The sequence below is a fragment of the Chlorocebus sabaeus genome, chromosome 23 (assembly GCF_047675955.1).
Source record: "Chlorocebus sabaeus isolate Y175 chromosome 23, mChlSab1.0.hap1, whole genome shotgun sequence".
Lineage (NCBI taxonomy): Eukaryota > Metazoa > Chordata > Mammalia > Primates > Cercopithecidae > Chlorocebus > Chlorocebus sabaeus.
In genome coordinates, this window is record NC_132926.1 from 62,871,642 (window position 1) to 62,898,293 (window position 26,652).

Below are 26,652 nucleotides of genomic sequence, written 5' to 3' on the forward strand. Positions count from 1 at the left end.
GTTTCTAATAGATGGGATAAATAGCAACCCTACATTATACCCCAATTTTTGCTTTCAGAAAGAAAGACATAGCCTTGCAGATTTGAAGGTTCTTAGATATAGTAAGCATTAAATGAGTGGACTTCTCTGTTGTTGGCCTATATATTATTATTATATTATTATTATACTGTCTCTTTTTTTCCTTATGAGAGCTAGGGCTGCTGGTCAAACCTGAGTTCCTGAAACCTTTAACCCTACTCAGCCAATACAACCGATAACATTGGTGAAGGTATAGTTAGATCAAAATTTTATGGAGCGTGAAGATTATACAGTTTGAGAGGCCCTCTTCAAAATAATAGACAAAATTAGTTTCATTTCTTAGAAGGGGCCCAAGCAATGTGAAGCACTGAAGCTTAACGTTTGTTAGCTTTATGGATAAGTCTGTCACTACTAAGGAAATTTATGAAAGTAAAATAATTAATGAATGTAAAATAATACCAAAAATATATATTATATGTGTGTGTGGTTTCATATATATATATATTTATATATATATGAGAAACAAAAAACAACATATTCATAGGAACACTATTTCTGTCTGAGGTTTTGTCTCCTATCTCCAATACAGAATGTAGTGAGTTAGATTGGACCATCTAAATGGTCAAATTTGAATCTCAGATTTTACAATTTTTTTTTTTTTTTTTTTTTTTTTTTGAGACAGAGTCTCACTCAATTGCCCAGGCTGGAGTACAGTGGCGCCATCTCAGCTCACTGCAACCTCTGCCTCCTGGGTTCAAGCGATTCTCCTGCCTCAGCCTCCCGAGTAGCTGGGACTACAGGCACCCACCACCACACCCAGCTAATTTTTGTATTTTTAGTGGAAACAGGGTATTGGCCAGGCTGGTCGAACTCTTGACCTTGTGATCCGCCTGCTCGACCTCCCAAAGAACTGGGATTACAAGCGTGAGCCACCGTGCCTGGCCTATAATTCTTATATAAAATGAGGTAGAGAGAAATGTGCTAGAGTGGAAAAGAGCAAGTCCAAATACCTAAACTTGAGCTGGCCTGGATTACTAACCTAGACACTTCCCTGAGTGAGGATCAGACCTACTTTACCTAAGCCTCCTAAAAGAGAGGACACCGAGAGAGAGATCACTCCCGTGAGTTCCATTTACCTTTGAAAGCATCTTCCTAAAACACTGTAGGTTATCCTTCCTTCTACAGGGTAAGGGGCCAGGCAGGAGCCCTTCTGTGTGGCAGAGCTAAGCCGCAGAGCAAAGCCAGTGGGCTAGGTGGTAGAGGGACATGCAGGCTACAGAAGCAAACATGGTTTTCTGTCTTCCCCGTCTCCAGACTACAAAATTAATCCTTCCATTTACCCAATATCACTTTCTTAAAATTTAGAAACTATTGATATTTATTTTACTGAAGTTTTTGGATTGTTTGCTCTGATTGATCAAGATGTTTAATTCATCTGCTACTAATGTAGCATTAGTTCCAAAAAACAAAAACTCAGTCTAAAAGAACAGGGGTAAAAAAACTTATGGGCTGAGAACTGGAAGTACAGCTCTGTCTCTCTCTTTCATGGGTCGGTTTCTACTTCCCTCTGTGTTTCTGTTCATTGTCTTCCTGGTGGCTAACTTCCGCTTACAGTTTCTGCTCCCTTTTAACTTCTGTGTGCACATGACTTGGACTTGTTATGGTACTATGCTAGGTGCTGGAAACAGCAGTGAGTAAGGTAGCCCTGACTTTTCAGCCCCTCATAGGACCCACAGTAGGCAGAGAATAAACACACACACACACACACACACGCACACGCACACACACACACACACAGAGTTGTGATGTGCTATGAAACAAATTTATCAGATACAATGAAAGCTTTCATTAAGGCAGTGTAATTTAAACTGTGGATCATGATCTATGAGTGGGTCATGAAATCTATCTAGTGGCTTAAGACCAGTATTTTTAACAAAATAAATAATAAAAAAAAGTCCTAGTAAATCACAGATAATAAGGATAAGTATTCTTTTGTGAAGCTTTGATTTCCATTTACATTGTCAGTGAATAAACATATAAATCCAGGGGCTTATAGAGTATGCTTTCAAGAGGAAAGATAGACAATAAACAAGATAAATTAATAAAGTATAGAATATATTATAAGATGACAAGAAACTGAAAAACGAAAGAACAAAGAAGAAGAGTATATAAAATGTGAAGGGTGGGGATTAACATTTTTAAAAGGGTAGCCAGAGAAGACTTATTTGGGAAAGCACCTTGTAGTTAAAGATCTTAAAGAATTGAGGGAGTTAGCCATATGGATACTTGGAGGAGGAACATTCCAGGCAAAAGGAATAGTCGGTGCAAAGGCCCTGAGTGTGGCTGGCCAGTCTGAAGAGAAGCAAGGCCAACATGACTGAAGGGGAGTGCATGGGGAGGACTAGCAGGTGACGGGGAAAGAGGGTGAGTCAGGGTTGGCAGGGCAAATCATGTAAGGCTATGTGTTTTGTAGTAGGCAGGGCCTTGGTTTTGACTCTGAGATGGGAAGTCATTGGATGGCATTGAGCAAAAAAGTGACATCTGATTTATGTTTTAATAGGATCACTTTGGCTGCAGGATTGAGAATAGTTTTAAGGAAGGCAAAGGCAGAAATAGGATTACTAGAATGTAAACTTCATTAAAACTAAGCTTTTATACGTTTATTCACTTTGTATCCCTAATGCTTTATAATAGTGACTGGCAGATAGACATAATCATCTAAGAATGCATATTTGCATGTATGTGCACCAGATCATGATATGAAATATATTTCCTATGGTGGATCAAGGTCAAAAGGATTGAAAACCCCTGTCTTAAAACTGACCTAGTCTTGGATCTCAGGAAACGGATTCTCTGGGAATTGACCTTTTTTAGGCTGAGATCTGAAGAATGAACAGGAGGACATGGGGGTGTCAGAGAAAAGATTTTTTCAGAAGTTGTAAATTTGAGAATCCTCAGCACATGCATAGTATTTGAAGCTCTCAGCAGGTGTTTTTGTCTGTATGAAAGTAAGGAGCCAAATTAAAGCCATTGCTAACCGCCTCCACTTTCTGTTTCTTATTTTGTATGCTCATTTCCTGTAACATTTGTCCTGTTGAAAAATAGCATATAGTAGTCATTTATTTTTTTAAAAGTATAAATCTTGAAGGATGCTTCCTGTCTCACATCATAGAAGTAGGAAAAGTCAGTGAATTTGAAATTCAAATTTAGTTTATTTAAATGAGTAAGAAGATTCACGAATATTTTAGGTATGCCACATTTTCTGAGGCTGTATCTTTTTACCTCTGAGTCTGTGATTCAGTTTTGAATACTCAGAATATGCTTCTTCTATACAAGTATTTGTATGAGTTATATCATCTGCCCAAGGGACTGGCAATGATTTTCTTTTTTTTTTTATTTAAAATTTTTTTTTTATTTTGGGGACTTTTGGGAGGGCATGATTGTGTGTTGAAATGTGAGAATGACACGAGATTTGGGAGAGGCCAGGGGTGGATTGATATGGTTTAGCTCTGTATCCCCACAGGGCAAAATAGGGACAGCAAGTCCTGAAGGAGAGGAGGCTCATGCTTACGTATCCGAGATAACAACTGTTTCCAAGAACTTTCTAAAACTCCTTTCACTTCTTTCATACATCGTTTGATTAGATTTATCACAAGACCGCCGGGAACTGTGGCTCATGCCTACAATCCCAGCACTTTGAGAGGCTGAGGCGGGCAGATCACTTAAGGTCAGGAGTTTGAGACCAGCCTGGTCAACATGGTGAAACCTCGTCTCTACTAAAAATGCAAAAATTAACCAGGTGTGGTGGCATGCGCCTGTAATCCTAGCTACTCAGGAGGCTTTGGCAAGAGATGTGCTTGAACCTGGGAGGTGAAGGTTGCAGTGAGCTGAGATCGCGCTACTGTACTCCAGCCTGGGTGACAGAGTGAGACTCCATCTCAAAAAAAAAAAAAAAAAAAAAAAAAGATTTGTCACAAGATATTCTTTAAGACTGCAGTGATTAAGTTAAGCTATTCCTGGAAAAACATTTGCCCAGTAATGGCATTTCTATCAATGAACTAATAGTAACTCTGGCTTAGAAACTCCATGACCAATGAGCCATTTCTAAGCAGTGTATGTAAATCTTTTTTCTAGTAAAGGCTCTCCTTACCCTTTCTTCACTGAATGCACTGGTGATTTGCCATGTCATGCATTCCAGATTATAATCCTTATTTCTATGCCCAAGTAAACTCAACATATTTAGAGACAATTTTCTCTAGCGTCTTTTGACAACCTCATGAGCTAAACACCTCTCATTAGGCCCCACCTCCCAACACTATTGCATTGGGAGTTAAGTTTTCAACACATGAAATTTGGGGGACACAGTCAACTATATCACTTTGTCTGCCACTATTAGAATCAGATATACACACTGTGTTTTTTTAAAAAAAGAATCAAATATTTCTTTTTTTTTGAGATGGAGTCTTGCTCTCTTGCCCAGGCTGGACTGCAGTGTCACCATCTCGGCTCACTGCAACCTCTGTCTTCTGGTTTCAAGTGATTCTCCTGCCTCAGCCTCCTGAGGAGCTGGAATTACAGGTGCACACCACCATGCCCAGCAAATTTTTGTAATTTTAGTAGAGACAGGATTTCACCATGTTGGCCAGGCTGGTCTCAAACTCCTGACTTCAGGTGATCCACCCACCTCAGCCTCCCAAAGTGCTGGGATTATAGGCATGAGTCACCATGCCTGACCCAAATCTTTTAATTAATTAATTGATTTATTAACAGATGTGGACTCACTCTGTCACTCAGGCTGGGGTGCAGTGGTGCAATCATAGATCATAGCTGAACTCCTGGACTCAAGTGATCCTGCTGCCTCAGCCTCCCAAGTAGTTAGGATTATAGGTGCATACCACCATGCCCAGCGAATTTATTTTTTGTAGAGATGGGTCTTGCTGTTTTGTCCAGGCTGGTCTTGAACTCCTAGCTTCAAGTGATCCTTCTATTTTGGCCTCTCAGAGCACTGGGATTGCAGGTGTGGGCCATTGCACCTGGCCTAAATCTTTCACTTAATGCTACACCCCCTCTTTCCACAACCCACTTTAAAAAAAAATCAAATATTAAGTTTGCAAACTTATTCACTTATGTTTATTTTATAAAAGTGAAGACAACTTTATTTTATGGTAAATGTTATCCTACTTTCTTGAACTGATTAAGAAAAAAGTGATTTCTTCCTCATTAGCATAGTGGTATTAAAATAAAAAGAAGAAAAAAGAAAATAAAATTACTTCTCAAGTGATCTCCTCATTAAATAAAAATGCAAAGTATTTCCTGTTCAGTGCAGAGAAGACCTCTTAAAGTATATTGTCCAAAAAGGAGGAGAAAACTTTTTACCTGTAGCTTTCCCCTTTGGTGATTTTTCATTGTTTCAGGTCACTACCATTTACCTTGTTTCCTTCAGAGATAGGCGCCTTCCTTTAAAACTTTGATCCAAATGTTGACAAAACCCTGAATCTCCCACTAGTTATGCTCTGTGCACATGTAAGTGTATGTATACACACACATTCACATACACGCTTTTAAAAAATGTTGAGTTCATACAAATATCAATAATTCCATTCACATGCCACAGGGTCTTCCTTATTCTCCCGCATTCCATATCTGTATCTCTCTTCTCCCTCATGGAGACCATGGCTCTCAGTGGGATCACTCAACTACAACTTCTACCCGTCTGCCAGAGTTATCCAACAGAATTGAGCCTCAACTGTCCACAACTATAATCTGCTTGATGAAGGTAGTAACATTATCGGTTTTCTTTTTTCCCTTCCCTGGATCACTGCTCTATTCCTCTACTGGTGCTTCTGGGACTCAATTCCCAAGTAAACTACCTATATTCCAATTCTTGTCTCAGTACAGGCTTCTAGGGAAACACCATGTAAGTCACACCCCCCACTCACTAACCTACTGATCCCAAGTACCAAAAAATGGTCTTGTAAAAACTACACATATACAAATGGTCTTGTAAAAACTATAAATATTCAAAGCATAATATTACATTAGCAATATAATAAGATATATCTAGACAGTAAAATATAGTACAAATCTAGGAAGAAAAACTTTACTTTCTCATGATCATATTTTAATACTCAGTTATTTCCAGTTATCATAAAACATAATTGTATTAATATTAGTTTTGTTTATGAGTTATAGTGTGTACAGCTAAAAGAAGAAAAAAATGAAAGAAAGCAAGAAAGGAAGTGGTGAGAAAATGGAAGACAAGAAGGGAGAGAAAAATCTACCTACAGGGTGAATGTTCTGTTTTTAAATGACCTTTGTGATTCATAAACACTAGCAATGTGTCATTTGATCCACAGATCCATGCCTCCAAGGAGCAAATGTAGGAATAAATGAACACTAAGGCCCTGATTTTGATCTCATGCAAAAAAGAGGTAATATTACTTCATCAAATGAGCTGTTTGTGAATAAAGAAATGAATTGAAAAAACTTGATTTCCTGTCATCTTTGGTTCAATTTTGGGATAGAAAGGAATAAAAACAGATTTCTTAGATCAGTACCAGTTTAGTAAGAACAACTCTTCACATGACATAGCAAAACACCTCTCAACCTTTCAAAGAAAAAACAATGCAAGTCTTTGCTCCAAATCTATACAGAGGTAAATCACTATTATAATAGTCATAGAACTCTGTGAGCCTAATATAAAGAAATCTGCATTTAAGAGCTCAATTATGATTTCAAAATTAATTGAAGGCCAGGTGCGGTGGCTCACACCTGAAATCTCAGCACTTTGGGAGGCCGAGGCAGGCGAATTACCTGAGATCAGGAGTTCAAGACCAGCCTGCCTAACATGACAAAACCCCATCTCTACAAAAAATACAAAAATTAGCTGGGCATGGTGGCAGGTGCCTGTAATCCCATGTATTAGGGAGGCTAAGGCAGGAGAATCGCTTGAACCTGGGAGGCGGATGTTTCAGTGAGCTGAGATGGTACCACTGCACTCCAGCCTGGGTGACAGAGAGGGACTCCGTCTCAAAAAAAAAAAAAAAAAATATATATATATATATATGATATATATAGGATATATATATAGGATATAGATATATATAGGATAGGTATTTGCAAAAGTATTGGAAATTTAAAAATTTATGGAGTAGGTGTTTACAAGCGTATTCACAATAAGACTTCTTATGTACAGTCAACTTTATTTTAAAAGCAAAAATGACATAAATGAGTGAGAGAGAGCCAAGCGTTGTAGAGTAGAAATGCTCTTTGAACTCTTATATTTGTTTATACAGAAATTTTCTTCATAAAGAGACTTTTGGTGAAGAACAGTAAGTACAGTTATTTACGAAGTTGTCTTTTAATTCAAACAATGAGTTTAACTGAAAAGGTTGAAAACTGAGTGATTTCCTAAACCAGGAAGAAGTTGAATCCCTGAATAGAACAATAACAAACTCTGAAATTGAGGCAGTAATTAATAGCTTACTCACCAAAAAAAGCCCAGGACCAGACGGATTCACAGCCAAATTCCACCAGAGGTACAAAGAGGAGCTGGTACCATTCCTTCTGAAACTATTCCAAATAATAGAAAAAGATGAAGTCCTCCCTAACTCATTTTATAAGGTCAGCATCATCCTGGTTCCAAAACCTGGCAGACACACAACAAAAAAACATTTCAGGCCAATATCCCCGATGAACATAAAAATCCTCAATAAAATACTGGCAAACCAAATACAGCAGCCCATCAGAAAGCTTATCCACCACAATCAAGTCGTCTTCATCCCTAAAATACAAGGCTGGTTCAACATATGCAAATCAATAAACGTAATCCATCACATAAAGAGAACCAATGACAAAATCCACATGATTATCTCAATAGATACAGAAAAGTCCTTCGGTAAAATTCAACACCCTTTCATGCTAAAACTCTCAATAAACTAGGTATTGATGGAACATATCTCAAAATAATAAGAGCTATTTATGAAAACCCATAGCTAATATCATACTGAATAGGCAAAAGCTGGAAGCATTTGAAAACTGTCACAAGACAAGGATGCCCTCTCTCACCGCTCCTATTCAACATAGTATTGCAAGTTCTGGCCAGGGCAACCAAACCAGAGAAAGAAATAAAGGATATTCAAATAGGAAGAGAGGAAGTCAAATTGTCTCTGTCTGCAGATGACATGATTGTATATTTAGAAAACCCCACCATCTCAGCCTCAAAACTCCTTAAGCTGATAAACAACTTCAGCAAAGTCTCAGGATACAAAATCAATGTGCAAAAATCACAGGCATTCCTATACTCCAATAACAGACAAACAGAGAGTCATATCATGAATGAACTTCCATTCACGATTGCTGCAAAGGAAATAAGAAATACAACTTACAAGGGATGTGAAGGACCTCTTCAAGGAGAACTACAAACCACTGCTCAAGGAAATAAGAGAGGACACAAATGGAAAAGCATTCCATGCTCATGGATAGGAAGAATCAATATTGTGAAAATGGCCATCCTGCCCAAAGTAATTTATAGATTCAATGTTATTCCCATCAAGCTACCACTGACTTTCTTCACAGAACTAGAAAAAACTACTTTAAATTTCATATGGAACCAAAAAAGAGCCCATATAGCCAAGACAAGCCTAAGCAAAAAGAAGAAAGCTGGAGGCATCACACTACCTGACTTCAAACTATTCTACAAGGCTACAGTAACCAAAACAGCATGGTACTGGTACTAAAACAGATATATAAACCAATGGAACAGAACAGAGGCCTCAGAAGTAACACCACACACCTACAACCATCTGATCTTTGACAAACCTGACAAAAACCTGACAATGGGGAAAGGATTCCCTATTTAATAAATGGTATTGGGAAAACTGGCTAGCCATATGCAGAAAACAGAAACTGGATCCCTTTCTTACACCTTATACAAAAATTAACTTAAAATGGATTAAAGACTTAAACCTAAAACCTAAAACCATAAAAATCCTACAAGAAAACCTAGGCAGTACCATTCAGGACATCAGCATGGGCAAAGACTTTATAACTAAAACACTAAAAGCAATTGCAACAAAAGCCAAAATTGACAAATGGGATCTAATTAAACTAAAGAGCTTCTTCTCAGCAAAAAAAAAAAAAAAAAACTATCTTCAGAGTCAACAGACAACCTACAGACTGGGAGAAGATTTTTGCAATCTATCTATCAGACAAAGGTCTAATATCCAGAATCTAAAAGGAACTTAAACGAATTTACAAGAAAAAAACCAAACAATTCCATCAAAAAGTGGGCAAAGGATATGAATAGACATTTTTCAAAAGAAGACACTATTGGTGGGAGTGTAAATTAGTTCAACCACTGTGGAAGACAGTGTGGCAATTCCTCAAAGATCTAGGACCAGAAATACCATTTGACCCAGCAATACCATTACTGAGTATATACCTAAATGATTATAAATCATTCTACTATAAAGACACACACACACGTATGTTTTTTGTGGCACTGTTAACAATAGCAAAAACTTAGAACCAACCCAAATGCCCATCAATGATAGACTGGATAAAGAAAATGGGGCACACATACACCATGGAATACTATGCAGCTATAAAAGAACAATGAGTTCATGTCCTTTGCAGGGACATAGATGAAGCTGGAAATCATCATCCTCAGCAAACTAACACAGGAACAGAAAACCAAACACCACGTGATCTCACTCATAAATGGGAGCTGAACAATGAGAACAAATGGACACAGGGAGGGGAATATGACACACTGGAGCCTGTCAGGGAGTGAGGGGAAAGGGGAGGGAGACCATTAGGACAAATACCTAATACATGGGGGACGTAAAACCTAGATGACAGGTTGATAGGTGCAGCAAAGTACTACGGCACATGTATACCTATTTAACCAACCTGCATGTTTAGCACATGTATCCCAGAACTTAAAGTAAAAATAAAGCAAGTAAATAAATAAATAAGAAAATTGAGTGATTCCTTTGTTAATCTCTGAGGTACCCTTTTCCTCCCAGTTCTTCCTCTTCATGTCCCTAGCCATGTCTGGGGTGTTATGAATGGATCATTCTCTTGGAACCATTTCCTTGTCTGACTCTCACTTGCCATTTGAACAACTGAAATCTCAAATAAGTCATGTGAAACAACCTCGAATTTGCTATAGCTATTGGATATGGCTGTTGTCCTTCACTCATGAAAGACTAGCTTTATAGCTCCTATCTGGATTCTGAGATAAATAGACCTGGATTCAAGTCCTGGCTCTGTCACTATTTTTGGTGAATGATTAAAGACATCTTGACAGTAAAAGTTCTTTCTAGGTTGTTTGGATGAACTAGCTGAACCTGGGGCCTCCTCTCCTTTTGCCAGTGAAAGCAGCTATGTCTGAAACAACTTCTCTTGGTACCTGTTGTTCCCTTTCTTCCAATGGGCAGAACTGTGACTAAAATCAACTTTCCATAGGAACTAATGAGCAGTGTTGCCAGATAACTGGCACCTAAATTCAGACCATTTAGTGTCCCAGACCAGACTTTAGGTCCCTTGCTTATAATTCCACTTTCATCTTGCCCTATAAAGGGGAGAGGAACAAAGGTGGATTCCTCTCTTTAAGCACAGCCCTGTTATGCATCCAGCTGCACCCTGGCCCTACTTAGCTCACTCACCTCTTTGCAAGATGCCCAGAGAATAGGGTAACCCTTCTGCCTGTGGCATACACACCCAGTGATATTGCAGATGTTTGCAAGAGCCCTTGGCTGGCAGCATGATATTTTACTTTTGTGACCCTTAGTTTCCTCATCTGTGAAAATGAAAAACACAATACAGTCTTCCCTCATATCAGGGGGAGGATTAGTTCCAGGACCACTGTGGATGCCAAAACCCACTGATGCTTAAGTCTCTCATATAATTAAATGAGTCTCTCATATAAATAAAATGGCATAGTATTTGCATATAACCTATGCACATCTTCCTGTATACTTTAAATCATCTCTAGGTTACTTATAATCTATAATACAATGTAAATGCTGTGTAAATAGTTGTTCTATATATATATATGTCTTTAACATTTGTACTGTTTTTCATTTTAAAACTATTTTTGATCTATGTTTGGTTGACTCTGTGGATGTGAAACTTACAGTTAAGGAGGGCCAACTGTACCTCACAGGATTGTTTTCAAAGTTAAATTTATCTATTCATTCAACTAGTGTTGAGTTAACTCTTATGTAAAAGTTTGCTGCACAGATTAAAATAAATCACCTTTGAGAGAATTTTTGTGTTGTCAAAAGGGTATGGACTTGTGAGTCACGTATTTGGCTTCACATACATTCCAACTTTGTTGTTTTGAGCCCCTGTGACCTTTAGCAAGGTGTGAGTATTAAATGAAATGATGGCTATAAAAGGATCGAGTACACACGTGTACAAGCTCAATAAATTGTTAACTTGCTTTCCTGCTCCCCTGCCTTTCCTCCTCCCTTTCTCTTTTTTTTTTTTTTTTTTTTTTCAGAGATGGGGTCTCACTTTGCGACCCAGCCTGGAGTGCACTGGTGTGATCATAGCTCACTGTAACCTTGAACTCCTGGGAACTCATGAGCTCAAGGGATCATCCTGCCTCAGCCTCCTGAGTAGATGGAACCACATGTGTGTTCCATCAAGCCTGGCTAATTAAAAAAAAATTCTTTCTGTAGAGATACAGTCTTGCTTTGTTGCACTGACTGGTCTCGAATTCCTGGCTCCAAGCAATCCTACCCGCTAGACCTCCCAAAATGCTGGGATTATAGTTGTGAGCCACTATGCCTGGCCCCCACCTTCCTCTTTACTTCCACTCATGCTTGCCTTCTTGTTTCTTATTCTATTCTGATTCTCCTTCAATGTTCCCCCTATCTGGACTCTTTCCCCCTCCAAATTTCCCCCTAACTGATATGCTATGTTTTCTCAAACTCAACAAATTCTCAATATGCAGTAGAGAATAAAGGATTAAAATCATAGTGAATGTGGGCCTGGGACTGGGTCCATTTTCTGGACCTACTACATATGGAAAGTTTGGGCAATGAACATCCATCCTTGTGATAGCTGCTAAAGGTCATTAATAAGTGCAGTAATGCTTACTTCAGTAGTCATCAGAATTGTATGTTTACGCAAATCTGGGCTGTTCTTTGCTTCCCTCTTCTGGTGAGTTTCTTTTTTTCTTTTTTCTTTTTTTCTTTTTTTTAAATTTCTTCAGAGAGCAGCTGTAAAGCTGTAATTTGGAGGGACGTAGTAAACAAGTCAGTAATTCTAGAGTAGCATCCAATATCTACCATCTTCCTGGCTCTCCTTCTTGCAACTGAGGCAGTATTGTTATTTCCCACAGTGGACTTGCTGACATCAACAGAGCCGGAAAGACTAGGCAAAACTGAAACTTAGAATTAGACATTCTATTGAGGCACTAGGTAAGTAGAGCCCAACTGAGATGATAAGTTCTGTAGGGATAGAGGAGGGACTCTCTCCGTAAGGCTCTAACTTAAATGACTTCACGTTCCAGGCAAATAAGTAAACCAGTAAAGGGGCAGATATACAGTAGGGAGTACTAGAAACTATGGCAAACTGGGGAACATATGCCTGGCCTAAGGACATTCAAATGTAAACATTTCAAACATTGAATGTTGCAAACCAAATATGTTAGCGGGCTAAATTTGCCCTACGCACCATCAGTTTGCAACCTCCTCAAGACTTACAGAACTTGGTCTCTAGGGAAAACAGCAACAGGTAGTAGTGGTGAGCCAGAAAAGTGGTTCCTAGCAGGAAGGTTCACACAGGTGTAACAGGAGTAACCTGAGCGTGAGGGTTGTTATGGCATGCAATATGGGAAAAGTAAGCCAGCAGTTAACAGGGACCCAGTTCCACGGATGAGATTGGCAGGAGGCAGGGCTCAGTGAAGGGCTCTAAGTCCTCTGTGGTGGCAGAGGGAACAAGACAATTTCCAACCAGGAAGGCCTAGGTTATGAGTATGGTAATTGTTATGGGAAATCAGAACAAGGATGCAACAAATGACAAGATCACATATCACTTATTACTGAATCACTAGCATATTGAATGTAAATCCCTTACAATATTTTTATTGCTTCTTAAAAACTGATTTTTAAAATTGTTTATTATAGAACATTTAGAAAATATGAAAAAGCATAATAAAAAAATAACTTTTGGGCTGTCCTACCTGAGGAAAGGCAGCACTGTTTCCAAAGCTTGGAGCCAGGCAGGGAATCAAGAACTTCTCTCTTGGAAAGACGACTTTGGAGTATGGGGACAGGAAACTAGACTAGGAGCCAGAAATGGGCTGGACAGCCTTTATGAATTATCTATAGCAGAACTGATTCCAGACTATTTAAGATTATTTATCATAATTTTTTTATTTGAAATATTGTAATTAAGGTGGCTGGGCATGGTGGCTCATGCCTGTGATTGCAGCACTTCGGGAGGCCCAGACAGGTGGATCATCTGAGGTCAGGAGTTTGAGACCAGCCTGGCCAACATGGTGAAATTCCTGTCTCTACTGAAAATACAAAAATTAGCCAGGCACGGTGGTGGGGCCTGTAATCCCAGTTACTCAGGAGGCTGAGGCGGCAGAAGCACTTGAACCCGGGAGGTGGAGGTTGCAGTGAGCCTAGATCACACCACTGTACTCCAGCCTGGGTGACAGAGAAAGGTTCGATGAAAGAAAGAAAGAGAGAGAGAGAGAGAGAGAGAGAGAGAGAGAGAGAGAGAGAGAAAGAGAGAGAGAAAAGGAAAGAAAGAAAGAGAAAGAAAAGAAAGAAAATAAATATTGTAGTTATATTGTAGTTAGGAGCCAGAATATAAAACTTAGCTCTTATCTAGTCAGATCTTTAGTATTCATAATACACCTTCATCTTTTTAAGGAGGTATGAACTATCAGGATGTCAAATATTCATATCTTACCAAAATCCATGTCCTTAATTTCTCTTTCAGGGTTATGGACTATTCTGGATTAAATATACACTACGGATCTTCCACATTATGGATTATACTGTTTTAGCATAATTCTGGTTTAACTGAATATATGTATAGCAGAGTATGAATCTTTTAAATCTTCAATTATTAGTCTGTTTTATGTAATAGTTATGGGTCACTGTATGTGTTTTTAGTATAGGAGTAACTTTTTTTTTTTAGAGACAGAGTATTGTTCTGTTGCCCAGGCTGGAGTACAGTGGCACAATCACAGCTCACTGCAGTTTCCAACTTCTGGACTCACGTGATTCTTCTGCCTCAGACTTCCAAGTAGCTGGGACTACAGGCACGAATCCCCACAGCCGGCTTAGAGTGACTTTCTAAGGGTAAATAACAAGTCAATTGAGACTGTAATTATATGACTTGGGGCAAAATTAACTGTTGTCAGCTGACTTGTTACCATATTTAATTTTAATTTTGGAGCTTGTATTCAAAAGCTATTATATGAATATAAGAATAAATGCATTTTTTTAAACAAAAAAAGATTATTTTAGAAGAGAAACATGATATCTAGAAGAGAAACATTTCAACTTACTATTCTTTGGGCTATACTTAAACTGCACTCACATCTCTCGTAAAATAAACAAAATCAATCAACCATCATATGCTCATATAATGGCATTTTCAGTGAATAGGGGTATTGTGTAGAACATGTCTCAAAATGTAAAATCTAAGATTTCCCATGTGTGGCTGCCACAATAACTCTACTCATGCATTCTAACATCTGATAGTCTAACACTATTTCTATATTTAGTTTTTCTTTAAACTTCCTCTTTTTTTTTTTTCTACTTTAGCAATTTTTAAACTTCCTCCTTCAAAAAGGTTGTAAAAACATGTATGTTGCTTGTACAACATAACCATTATCTCTTTGGAAACTTGGAAAAATATAGTAAAATTAGTGAGAAATGGAATTATAAGCATTCTTTTTTTTTTCTTTTGATGTAGTCTCACTCTGTCCCCCAGACTGGAGTGCAGTGGCACAATCTCGGCTCATTGCAACCTCCGCCTCCCAGGTTCAAGAGTTTCTCCTGCTCAGCCTCCTGAGTAGCTAGGATTACAGGTGCACGCCAGCACACCCAACTAATTTTTGTATTTTTAGTAGAGAAGGGGTTTCGCCATGTTGGCCAGGCTCGTCTTGAACTCCAGACCTCAGGTGATCCATCTACCTCGGCCTCCCAAAGTGGTGGGATTACAGGCATGAGCTACCACCCTCAGCCCAAGCATTCTTTCTTTTTCTTTTTCTGTTTTTTTTTTTTTTTTTTTTTTTTTTTTTTTTTGAGACAGAGTTTCGCTCTTATTGTCCAGGCTGGAGTGCAATGGCACGATCTTGGCTCACCGCAACCTCCGCCTCCAGGGTTCAAGCGATTCTCCTGCCTCAGCCTCCCGAGAAGCTGGGATTACAGGCATGTGCCACCACGCCCAGTTATTTTGTATTTTTAGTAGAGACGGGGTTTCTCCATGTTGGTCAGGTTGGTCTCGAACTCTCGACCTCAGATGGTCCACTCGCCTCGGCCTCCCAAAGTGCTGGGAATGCCAGGCATATTTTCCCCATAGTTTTAGCTCAAGGTATTCCATAGTTACTGCCAAAAGAAACAATGGTAAACATCTATAGCTGAACCATCAGTGAATATTTAATGGATTAGTTAAGAAATAGTGACTCAGGAAATATAAAATTTAATCTTAGCTATTTCTGATGTAATTTCATGATGTCAGCCATTCATTTTACTCTACGTTATTTTGATTTTGTATCTCATAAAATTTGGGAAACGGCTAGTAAATAACTACTCAACAATGTGGGAAGGATGAAAAAGGCTTTATGATGTCATAGAAAGAGCAGTCGGCCAGGAATTAGAAGATCTGACTTCTAAACATAGTCTTTCACTTAAGATTGCCATGTTACTTTAGACAAGCCATTGCATTTTTCAGAGACTGTCATTTTCTTCATCTATCAGATACAGGTAATAATACATATCTTATTTTTATCTTAAGGCAGTAGGGAAGTACAAAATTAAATAGTGTTGGTAAAAGGACTTTACAAATTGCAAAGTTATAATTTCAGAAATAACACCAGGGCTTTGATATAGTACCATTTGCTACAGCATGGAATTCAACATAATGCTGCTCTCTTTCAGATTGAAAGGGGTATGCCAGTGGCAAGGCTATATCATATTCATCTCTGCAGGAATTTCTAGATTGGTATGATGAAATTCAAAGGATATTTATTTTACAATTCTGACTCATTTCTGTTAACTCATACATATACTATTTCAATGATTTACTTTTGTTTGGAGAATTACTAGATTTTCCCCTAATTCATTTGTTCTCCATTCCTTTCTCCACCAACTCCCACCCCCACAAACAGTAAACTAAAAACAGATGTTCTTCTTTTTCTTTTATGAGATAGGCTCTCACTCTATCACCCAGACTGGAGTGCAGTAGTGCAATCTTGGCTTATTGCAGCCTCGACCTCCTGGGCTCAAGCAATCCTCCTGCCTCAGCCTCCCGAGTAGCTGGTACCACAGGTGCGAGCCGCCATGCCCAGCTAATTTTTTGGTTTTTGTAGAGACAGGGTTTTGCCGAGTTGCCCAGGCTAGTCTCAAACTTCCAGCCTCAAGTGACCCTCCTCCCTCGCCTCCTAAAGTGCTGGGATTACAGGCAGGCGCTGCTGCACCCAGCTCTGAAAACAGACGTTTATAGAAGAACCAATGGTCATTTTTGTGTTCCAGATCTGTTAAAAGTTTACAGTACAATCAAAGGGATTTGAAAAGATCTCATGGAGCTATTCCAGCTTTAGTAAAGGCTATATATAGGAAAATGATGGCTCGTTTTATTTGCTGCCCCTTCTGAAACCAGGCAAACAGTAGGTATTTTAAGACACACTTGAATGCCTATTTTTTAAAAAATCAAAATCACATGGAATAATACCACCATTTATTTAAAATCTTTGTTTTTATCTCTGACTTTTTCATAATATAGCCATGCTCTCTCTCATATATATATATATATATGTATATACACATACCTATACACATATATGTGAATGTGTACTTGATACCTTAATGTGGTACTTTAAACATAGCACAAACAAAACAGAATTCTTGGTATCCCATTTTGCCACCCCTCTCCTCCAGACATGTTGATCACCCCAGTCTTCTCTATCTCATGTGATGATACCATTATCACTCAGTTACTCCAGTCCAAAATCTATGTTTCCCATGATTCTCTTTCATTTAGCCTATATGTTTAAACCATCAGCTAATCTCTTGACTTTAAAACATATTTAATCTGTGCATTTTTTTCCATCTGTTTTCATCCTATTACAAAGTAATGTCTGTCTCTCTCTCTCCCTATACACACACATACACACACGTGCACACACACACACACAAACTTTTTGCCATTTAAGAGTAAGTTGCAGACATGCTACTTCATTATCCCAAAACACTTCAGTGCTTAATTCCCAAATACAAGGACATTCTGTTATACTGTTATAATTTTTAAAATAAATAAACATAGATATACTACTATAATCTATAGATTTTGTTCAGCAATCTCTAATTGTCCAAGTAAAATATACTCACTTTAAGCTACCCTAAACCTGCAGAACAAGCTTAAACAATGTGTTGTACCTAGCACAGAATGATTGGTTCATAGATAGCACCATTATAGTTTCACTTCTCCTAATAATTTATATGATATCTTTTCTTTTCTTTTTTTTAGACAGAGTATCGCTCTGTTGCCCAGGCTGGAGTGCAGTGGCATGATCTTGGCTCATTGCAACTTCTGCCTTCCGGGTTCAAGCAATTCTTGTGCCTCAGCCCCTGGAGTAGCTGGGATTACAGGCGTGCACCACCACGCCTGGATAATTTTTCTATTTTTAGTAGAGACAGAGTTTCACCATGTTGGCGAGGCTGGTCTTAAACTCCTGACCTCAAGTGATCCTCCTGCCTCGGCCTCCCAAAGTGCTGAGATTACAGGTGTGAACCACTGTGCCCAGCCTATGTAGTACCTTTATGAAAATACATGAAAGGAAGTGGGGGCTTGGTTCTATATACCACTGCCTTCTGTCAGATCTTTCACTAGTAACTTAAAATATCTGGTTCTTAGCTTCTTTAAGTATAAGGTTATACAAGATTATCACTGAGGAGCCCAGTGGTTCTAGAATTTCATAATTATATAAGGATGGTTTGTGTCCGTATATTTTAGTCTCAGACTGAATTCTAGCACCATTCTGAGGCTCTTTGTTAATAGTTAGGTTCACTACATGAAGGGCGAGTTGTTGGAAGACAGTTCTTAATTTTAAGGTTCTTTCAGGCTACCATAGAAACTCACATACAGGGTTGTTGCTCTGGAGGAAGCAGATGAGCAAAAGTGCCTCTTTCTGCTCAAGGATCTTGACTCTGTGTATACTGATTATGGAACTTGAACATTAAAACCCAAAATCTACTAATAATTATTTTCCAACATTTTCTCTCAAGGATTTAAGGATAAAAAGCAAAAGAAAACTGCCAGGATGCTTTTAAATGAAGTTATACTTCTGTCTACACTTCAATTCAAAACAGAATAATTCAAAAGGAGAGATAAATTCAGGGCTTATGACTTTTAGTTATTCGCTAGAATGAGGAGATAACAGATGGCATGTTAGACCAAGGTGCTTCCTAGGGCTCAAAATTTCAAGAGGGGATGTTCCTCAAGGAATTCCAAGGTTGAGATTTTTATCTTCTTAGATAGTTTAACATACAGAACAATATCCACAAGCCTAGACTATTGATATCAGCTTTGGAATCCCTGAGGAGAGGTAGTGTGAGTTGCCACAGACAACTAGGAGGCTATCTTCCATTGCCTCTTTGTGGTGCCTTCCCATCTGTTGTCTTTGAGCTTTGCTTTTCTCTCACTCGCTCCTCATTTCTTACCCCTATTGACAAATATTTTATTTAGCATTATAGATGTTACGGGAAGTCAGGGAGCCCGAACAGAGGGACTGGCTAAAGCTGCAGTGGAAGAACATAAATTGTGAAGATTTCATGGACATTTATTAGTTCCCCAAATTAATAATTAATACTTCTATAATTTCTTACACCTGTCTTTACTGCAATCTCTGAACATAAATTGTGAAGATTTCATGGACACTTATCACTTCCCCAATCAATACCCTTGTGATTTCCTATGCCTGTCTTGACTTTAATCTCTTAATCCCATCATCTTCGTAAGCTGAGGAGGATGAACGTCACCTCGGGACCCTGTGATGATTGCATTAACTGCATAAATTGTTCGTAGAGCATGTGTGTTTGAACAATACTGGGCACCTTGAAAAAAGGAACAGGATAACAACAATGTTCAGGGAACAAGGGAGATGACCTTGGACTCTGACTGCTGGTGAACCAGGCGGAACAGAGCCATATTTCTATTCTTTCAAAAGCATATAGGAGAAATATCACTGAATTCTTTTTCTCAGCAAGGAATATCCCTGAGAAAGAGAATGCACCCTGAGGGTAGGTCTATAGACGGCCCCCTTAAGGCGGCCACCTTTTACGGTTGAAGCCAAAGGGATGAAATAAGCCCTGGTCTCCTGTAGTGCTCCCAGGTCTATTAGGATGAGGAAATTCCTGCCTAATAAATTTTGGTCAGACAGGTTGTCTGCTCTCAAACCCTGTCTCCTGATAAGATGTTATCAATGACAATGTGTGCCCGAAACTTCATTAGCAATTTTAATTTCGCCCCATCTGGAGGTCCTGTGACCTTGCCCTACCTCCACTTGCTTTGTGATATTTTATTACCTTGTGAAGTATGTGATCTCTGTGATCCACACCCTATTCGTGCACTCCCTCCCCTTTTGAAAATTGCTAATAAAAACTTGCTGGTTTTACAGCTCAGGGAACACCACGGAATCTGCCAATGTGTGATGTCTTCCCTGGGCACCCAGCTTTAAAATTTCTCTCTTGTACTCTTTCCCTTTATTTCTCAAACCAGCCAAGACACTCAGGAAATAGAAAAGAATCCACAATAAATATCAGGGGTGGGGTTTTTCCCCTGACAATAGATAATTATTTTATTATTATTCCAGTCTCCTAATGCCAAACATTTTCAGTAAATAATCTTCATTCTCATCCCTCCGGGTAATTACAAAAGTAAACTTCTTTAACATAGTTCCATCATAGCACAAGTGGGAGGAAGAAAGAGAAGGAGAAGATGGTTCTTCCTACTGGTCCTAAAAATGCTCTTGAGTGATAGCTATACAATCAAGGGTAATATTAAAACATTTAAGAATCAGTACCACTTAGGATTCATCTGACCAATTGTAGTGGATGCAAATAGCAGGGCTGGATTAGGGTTCTAGAGGCCTCCTTCTGTGCTAACCTTTCCTTTTTGGTGCTGGATCAAAAGTTGGAAAAATGGGGCTCCAGGCAGGAGATACTGTAAATCAGCATTTTAATAGGTTTTTGGTCACATCTGTGCACATTCGTTGATTATCAGGTCTGTGTTCAATGGTCTCAAGATGTAACTTCTCCAAATCTTTTCTTCCTCCATATCAGGAACCACTTCCAAGTTAAAGATATATCTGCTCCTTATGGGTGGGAGTGTAGTAGCAGATTTTTAAAAAAATCTTTAAAAAAAAATTTTACTAAAAATACAGATGGGATCTTGCTGTGTTGCCCAGTCTTGTCTTGAACTCCTGGGCTCAAGTAATCATCCCACTTTGGTCTCCCAAAGTGCTGGGATTATAAACATGAGCCATGGTGCCTGGTTTAGTAGTAGATTTTATTAGGTGTTTTAAAATTTTGTTTACATTGGTCTTGGCATACAAATGTTTTATGGTTTTATTAATCAAATAAACATTTTTTGTTTATGCTTTTGTTGCACTGCCTTTATGGTTATAAAGACCTTTCCTATAGAGATATCAAACAAATACTAAGGTATATTTTTTCTGAATTTACAAAATATGATATCTTTTTTTTTTTTTTTTTCAGATGAAGTCTCACTCTGTTGCCAGGCTGGACTGCAGTGGCATGATCTGGGCTCACTGCAACCTCCACCTCCCAGGTTCAACTAATTCTTCTGCCTCAGCCTCCTGAGTATCTTGGACTACAGGTGTGTGCCACCATGCCCGGCTCATGTTTTGTATTTTTAGTAGAGATGGGGTTTCACCACGTTGGCCAGGATGACCTCGAACTCCAGACCTCGTGATCCACCCTCCTCAACCTCCCATGCTTGGCCTGGTGGTATCATTTTTAAATTCAACTTTTTCTCTGTGATCTGTTCTTTTTTTTTTTTTTTTTTTTTTTATGTCATGTGTAGTTCTAACTTGCTTTTTATCCAAAGATTCCATTTTCCCAACATCATACTTTTTTTTCACTGTTTTAAATTTTTTTAATTTTAAGGAATCTTAGTCTAAAACAAAAAAATTAATAAAATCATAGGTTTATTTCAATATATGAAAATATCTTCAGTAACATTCCACTCAGCAGGTAGATAACCACAAAGTTTTTGCCTAAGGAAGGGTGCAAATGGAATTTAACATTGTCTTACTGTACTATGTAGAATACAAACTGTGAAGATAAGGAAATTAAAAAATTCCATTTTTTTCTCCTACATCATTTTTGCTGAAGAACTGCTCACTTAACATCCTAGGAACAATCTTGTTGAGATTTGTCACCACTATGTAAAAGGGATGAACCTTTATCCTTAGCATAATGAATGTGACACTGCCTACATCCATCCTGTGGGACAGCTAAAAGAATGAGCCCCAGCATCACACATGCCAACCAGTCTACCAGAGCAATCATCCATATAACTATGGAATTTCCAATTCTGGAAATGGCTCATAGCAAAACTGAATTTTCTATTCTGTTCATCATATGGGTGAAACCACTGTCAGTAGAGAACAGAAGGGGGGCTGCATGGTTAGGTTGCACCAAAGACATTTTGCTTTTATGAATCCACTGAAGAAAAATGACTTTTGGTGCCATGTGGCTTGCACTTCTCTCCAGCAAGACAGCCTAACTCCCTCAACCCCATTGTGTGTCTAGGAAAAGATAGTAAAAACATTTCCTTGAGAGGTAAAGACTACAAGGAAGCTACAAGTTCACTGTGCACAGGTGAGAAAGAAGGACCATCTGTAGATTATTTTTCTATCTGAACAGACATTTATGTTTTGAATTCTTTATTTCCAACAATTCCCTTCATTATCTTTTGCTGGGCCCAAGGATACTGAAGCCATCCATCGCTTTACTTGTCTTCCAAGTTCATCAGTGCCTGCACAACATGGTAACAACAAAGTTAAAGACATTCCACTCTTCCAGAAAAGGGAAAAACTGGATAGCCACATAAGAAGGATCACCAGGATGAAAATAAACAAGATAACCAAGTTACCACCTCCAAGATCAGCTTCAATGGCCACAGTTAGGTATTTGTGGATTCCAGCAATTCTATTTCAACTATCAATACGATCGTATTCAAAAAGATGAGGAAGATGACGAAGTTTGTGAAGAGAGGACACCCAAGGACCCATCCGATCCACAAAGAAAGAGGTTACCTCTGACTGCAGCGCACATGAAGCCTGCTCAACAGCCTCTGCGCATGTGAAATCTGTCGTATATGTTGAGTCTTTACAGAGAAGCACACTAGCTGGTGTTGATTTCCCAACATAAGTTTCTTCTGGCGGGAAGGATCAAGTAACTCCCTGATAGCCTGCCACGGCACAGCTTGACTCAAGCCCTGCAAATGCTAGATGAGAAAGTATCGATGAGACATGAACGAATGGCGTCAACTAGGGGCAGCTGCATCTGCCCTTCTTGGTGATAACTGGCCATGTCTGCTCAGCCCAGGTTCTCTTCGCCCACTCAGTGCTAACTTCACGCTTCCGCCTCCAGCTCTGGCGCCCCCTGAGACCCGCTTCCCACACGCAGGATGAGCTCAGGGCCGGCCCCCAGCCTCACTGCACCCCATTCCCAGCCCCAGCCCTAGCCCAGGATTGGGCCCAGCCACGCTCAGGTGAGCCGCCTCACTCCGCCCAGCCGACCATGTGTAGATTTTAAGGTTTTTTTTTCTTTTCTTTTCTTTTTTTTAACTGGAGAAATCTATCACACACCAGAAAAAAAAATTGTGTCCTCCTCTAAAAAAAAAAAAGGTCATGCCAAAAAATCAGATTCATAATAGAAAAGGAAGTATACCTCCAAAGTAGGCAAAATTATGTTTTATGTTTTAAAAACATGCAAAATAATTTCATGATGAAATACCTTGATTTGCATGTGACTTAGAACTTATTTCATATTAACCAGATTCAGTTGCTGTGATAAATCTATTATGTGTTTTAGAAAATCTATTTTTAAAAAATATGTATTTTTAAGCCAGAAGATAAACTTGGCATTTGTGTATCCATGTGTAAGCTAGCCTGCTTGGTATCATGCAGCCAAGATACTAAAAGATTAATAAAATTATTTTAAAAATCTCCTGTTACAGACTAACAAATAATATATTTCCTCAAATTTTCTGGCTATACTACTTTCTATTAATGCAATCTGAATTTTCAGATATAAATACCAGTCAATGGTTGTTTGTTAAAACTTAAAAGCAATAGGGTTGGGAGGACCTTTGCAATATTCATCATTAAATCATAAGTACAGTTATTCTGGACCATAGTAAGTGGAATGCCCTAACTTTTCTTAGTTCAAACTCTGCAAATTGATTCTAAAGTTTATAATCGCGCCCTTTTACGTGCTTTAAGTGGACGTACTGACTTTGTGGTGTATACTTTGTAAGAGAGCAGGTAACTCCAGCACAGAAGAAACCACGTAATGCAGAACTGGGGAAGACTTCAGTGGCACTGTTCTATTTTTATTGATCCAGACCATTGCTTTCAATCCTGCACTGAGGCCTCCTTGGACGTCGGTTTCTAATGTGTTACTGACCGTCACACAGTCCCCAGGTTGTACTTTGAGAAGACTGCAGCAGTAATAAAATATGGATGGTGCTGGCTTCTCTCTCTACTCTCCACCTCCAATAGCGTGGAAATACGACTGACAGGCACAAGCCTCAATCTTCTCTCTCTGGGTCTGTCTGTCCCCATTCCTTAATAAAAGTAGGCGGGCCTCCTTTCGAAGTTCGGAGAGCATGACTTTGATATTTTCTGCTAGTGTCATAAGCTGTAAACATGTAGATTTCCCAAGGAAGTGACATGCTTCAGTTAATTTTCTATTGGTGGCACCATCTTTTGTTTCCTGGATTGCTTCTTCCCAATTGAAGTCCTTAGATCAGTAATGCATGTACTGTAAGGATGAAAACATTCCTTCCTGAGTTCAACTTGAATTTTATCACAGATGATTTCAGCCTTTTCTTAGAATTATATTTTGGTTGTAAGAACTTTAACACCTCCGACAGGTCTCTCCTGCTTGCCCCGGCCATGTCGATGAGCATGTTGTCCAGGTCAAAGAAAGAGGCCAGCATGTGGCTCATCCCCGTAGCCCCTATGGCTCCTGTCACCCTTGCACGTGTGAAGCGGGCATCCCGCAATGTCATACTTTTAATAATATGTGATTTTTTTTCATTGACGGGTATTAAATTTTTTTATCATGTTTTAGGTTGTTCTGTGTACTGTAATAAATTCTCTTCAAGAGTTATCTATTTTTTTCAATTGATTAGTCTTAATTACCATATCTTTATATGCCTATCTGGGAAAGAATAAAATGCCCTCTAGAATTATGCAACATGGAAGCCTTGTCTAGAAGAAACTGACAGTGTTGAATTTTACCTAAGTTCTGTGCTCCTGGAAAAGAGCAAAGATGGAGAAATCCCCCACCCTTTTGTGTTTCAGAAAAGCCTTGCTGAAAAGAAGCACCTTTTCCCATATAATTTAGATAAAACTCATGTATACTGCCTTGTTCACCTATGACAAGGCCAGAAACAGACTCCAAATTCCCACTCTTTGCCTCATAAATGATTAACTAAACTTGTTTGTACTAATGATCGGTGGGAACAAAATGCTTGTTCATCACACTTTGTTTAAGTTATTCTGTCTATTCCCCAGGTCCTTGAACCTTGGCCCATCCTCAGTCTGAGTCAGCATGTAACCCCTCTTCAACAGCAGCTCTGGAGAGAAGGCTGACTTCAGGGTAAAACATTCTTTAACCCCATTCTCTTATCCCACTTGCCCACATCCAAATCTTTCTAATCTAGTTTACTCCTCTCTATAAGAGAAAACCTCTTTTCACCTAACTCTTGAGAAGCTTGCAGGTATTATGGTCAAATAGTTCCTATTATTGCAATAGCTCCCCTTCTCCTATTGAAAGAGATTCTTTACCTCTTATAATAATCCTTCCAACAAAATCTGTCCTTACTAAGTCTGGGTTTGCTTTTTATTTGACAGGACACACTGGTTACCTTTTATAAAATTTTTTTCTTTCGTATTCTCAAATAAGAAAAAATTATTTTGCCATCTCTGGCCCCCATCTGATTTAGGTTTTTCAAAAACTTTTTGAAGGTATAACTTACATACATACAAATGTATGTATAACTTTCATATATTTAAAAGGTAAAATTTGGTGATATTTGACAGGTGTATAACCCCTGTGAAACTTGTATTACACAATGTATGGAACATTTCTGTCACCTTTGTTTTCTTGAGCCACTTTGCATATAACCCCACTTCTGCCCTTGGATCTATGCAACCACTGATCTGTTCTCTGTCAGTATATGCTAATTTGCATTTTCTAGAACTTTTTATGTGTGGAATTATATGGTGTGTCTGGCTTCTTTCACTCAGCATAACGATTTTGAGATTCAACAATATTGTTGCAGTTATTAGTAGTTAATTCCTCTTTTGTTATTGGGTATTATTCCTTTTGTATAGATATACCATATTCTTTATCCACTGATCTACGGGTGAATATTTCTGATTTTTCCCCCAGTTTTAAGATGGCTATAAGCTGAATGTTTGTGTCTTCCCAAGATTCATATGTTGAAAACTAATCCCCAATGTGACGGTGTTTGGAGTGGGGCCTTTGGGAGATGATAGGTCATATGGTTGTTGGGAGGTGAGACCTTTGGAGATAATAGGTCATATGGCTGGAGGCCTCATGAATAGGATTACTGTCCTTATAAAAAAGGCTTCAGAGAGTTCCTCTGCCTCTTCTGCTGTGTGAAGAAACAAGGAAAAGATGGCCATCTGTCTATGAACCAGGAAGTGGGACCTCACCAAAAACTGAATCTGCCTGTGGCTTAATCTTAGACTTCCCATCCTCCAAAACTGTGAGGAATAAATTTCTGTTGTTTATAAGTCATGCAGTATATGGTGTTTTTATTGTAGCAGCCCCCACTGAGAGGGATATTGCAAATAAAATTACTATGAACATTTAATTACAAGTGTTTGTGTGAACATATATTTTCATTTCTTTTGAGGAGGAGTAAAAGGGCTGGGTCCAAAGGTAGGTATATATTTGAATCCTAAGAAACTGCCATAGTACTACCATTTTACATTTTTACCAGCAGTGAATAAACCCCTTTTAGGTTTGAATTAACATTATATAGTTTGGGAAGAAACAACGTGGTAGTGATATTCAGTTTTCTATAGAGGCAAACGCTATACACTTTTAGTTATTAAAAATGTTCACATCACTCAGTGAAGTTGGTTTT

The 26,652-nt window shown here is 38.7% G+C and overlaps 2 pseudogenes; both read right to left on the reverse strand.

Annotated features, from left to right (window-relative positions):
- Window positions 1-22,169: 22,169 nt before the first annotated feature.
- On the reverse strand, window positions 22,170-22,835 carry LOC103244388 (cation channel sperm-associated protein 2 pseudogene; annotated as a pseudogene).
- A 909-nt stretch (window positions 22,836-23,744) lies between these two features.
- On the reverse strand, window positions 23,745-24,540 carry LOC103244387 (N-acylneuraminate-9-phosphatase pseudogene; annotated as a pseudogene).
- Window positions 24,541-26,652: the final 2,112 nt, after the last annotated feature.